Below are 2,606 nucleotides of genomic sequence, written 5' to 3' on the forward strand. Positions count from 1 at the left end.
AGAATCCTGATCAAAAGGGAGAAAATGCAGAATGGAATTTCAAGTTCTCATGAAAACTCCAGATTTTCTGGAGCCATGGAAGTTGGATGAACCCCTGAAGCTATTCCCCAAGATAATCTTTAAACCTTAAACCAAAAATATCCCCTGAAGTCTTCTTAAAACCAAACAATAGTTTAGTTTAACTAGTAAAGAATATCTGTCTTGAGTATTGTGCTCTTTCAAGACCTATCTACATGGAATCAAACTGACAAAGCAACTTGAAATATCAGATATGCAACTTAGGGGGCAGCGAGTTTATGTTCTTGAGGAAGGAACATCTCAGAAAAGGAGAGTGAGAATGGCTTCACAACTCAAAGTGTGCAGTCAATGTTACTGAATTGTGCATATAGAAACTGTTGAATTCGTGTATATTTTGCTGTGTTTATTCTCAACAACAACAAAATAAATAAAAATAAAAAAGAATGAAGCAAGTTAAGAAAGCAATTCAAAATACAATGGTAAAAGGCCCTTAAACACAAGAAACAATTTCTAATGAAAAACAGAATGATGGAAAAAATAGAATAGTTCCATAGCCAATGAACCAAAGGCCACCATGACTTGTATATGGTCCAAATAGCCTGCTAGGTAAACCCCTAGAATGTGATATCACAGCCCACGGTGGAAATGAAGACCCATTACTCCAATGGCAACTAACAATAGCAGGCTCAATGGAAGCAGCAGTCAAGCAATCAAACGATGTATTAAGAATATCTGCTGCAAAAGACCACTTTAAAGTTTTTAAAAGCAAAGACACCATTTTGATGACTTAGGTACACCCGATCCAAGCCATGGTCTTTTTAATTGCCTCATATGCATGGAAAAGCTGGGCAGTGAAAAAAAGAAGCAGGAAGAAGGATTGATGCATTCAAATTGTGGTGTTGGCTAAGAATGTTGAATATACCATACCATGGACTGAGTATGAGATGTCCGTGAGTCAGAATTGATTCAATGAAAAATAACAACCGCCAGAAGAACAAAATCTTTCTTGGAAGAAATTGAACCAGAATGCTCCTTAGAAACGAAGACGGCAAAACTTCGGCTTGCCTACTTTGGACATCAAGAAAGACTACTGGTATAAAGGACATCATGTTTGGTTAAGCAGAGGGTCAGTGAAAATGAGAGAAAATTTCACTGAGATGAATTGACACAACAGCCACAACAACTACATCAAACGAGCATGAAGATGGCTCAGGACTGGCCAATGTTTCCTTCTATTGTATGTAAGGCGACCAAGAGTTAGTGCTGATTTGACAGCAATAGAGTCCTGGGGGTGCAGTTGTTAACATTGGGCTACTGACGAAAAGGTCGGCAATTCAAATCCACCAGCCGCTCCTTGGAAACCCTATAGGGCAGTTCTACTCTAGCCTACAGGGTCGCTATGAGTCGGAATCGTTTTGACGGCAATGAGTTTAGTTCCTTTTTCTATATATTATATATCTATTAAATATGAATTTCTATATATTTGAAGTAGTAATACTACTTGATAATTTTCCTTGAGTATTTTTATAAATTAGAGTTACTGGGTGGCAGAAATGGTTAAGCACTCAATTGCTAGCCAAAGGTTGGTGGTTTGACCTCAGAAGACAGGCCTGGTGATCTGCTCCCGAAAGGTCAGAACCTTGAAAATCCTACAGAGCAGCTCCACTCTGACCACACGAGGTTGCCACAAGTTGGGATAAACTTGATGGCAACTAACAAAAACAAAATTTTTTATAAATATCAAAAGAAAGAGAGACAATAAAATATACTTATTGAATTTGAATATATGTGGATATGATGCATTATTACATTTTATAAATATTATTTTTTTGATATCTAGGAACTGGCTTTCAGATGCATTGTAGACGTTTTCAATGTGTTTGTTCACTGATAAAATTATTCACTCTTAATATAATTATCTTTAGATGTAATCTTGCTAAAAGAAAGCAACCTTGCTTTTATTTTATTTTTTATTTTTTGTGTTTTCTGTAAAAAAGTGTATTAACTGTAGCTTGATTATAAGGAAAAAGATAAAATGACTTATTAAGCAGAAAGTTTACTTATACTGCAATCCAGCTTCCCTCTTATCAGTGTTTCAACTTTTCAAAGTCTGCTATTTTCCTTGAGACATCTGATGTAATAATGCCATAGACTATTTAAATTAAAAAAAAGTGAAAATAAAAAACAATGTTTAGACAATTTCTCAAAAAGCAGATCTCATACATATCAGCTTGTGGAAAGACTTATTTATTTTTATGTAAAACAACAGTTGCTTCTATTTGAAACTTGCTAGCACCCGAGAACTGGTTTGATATTCTTGCATGAATCTGTTTTTGTTTCTGTGTGGATTTCACATATAACGGTTTGTTAAAAAAAAACCAAGTTGCGTCTCATATGCATATCTTCATCAATTATTGAAAAATGGTCCTAACATTTTAAAGTGTTTTAGCTTTAAAAGAACTGAGAAACTCCAAAGAATACAGGGAAATGTCCCCAACTAGATTAAAATTTGACTTACTTTAAATGTCTCTCTCTTTTTTTTGCTGCTTGTTGTTTTTATGTGCCTTCAAGTCAGTTCCAACTCATAC

The sequence above is a fragment of the Trichechus manatus genome, unplaced genomic scaffold, assembly GCF_000243295.1.
Source record: "Trichechus manatus latirostris isolate Lorelei unplaced genomic scaffold, TriManLat1.0 scaffold00158, whole genome shotgun sequence".
Classification (NCBI taxonomy): Eukaryota; Metazoa; Chordata; class Mammalia; order Sirenia; family Trichechidae; genus Trichechus; species Trichechus manatus.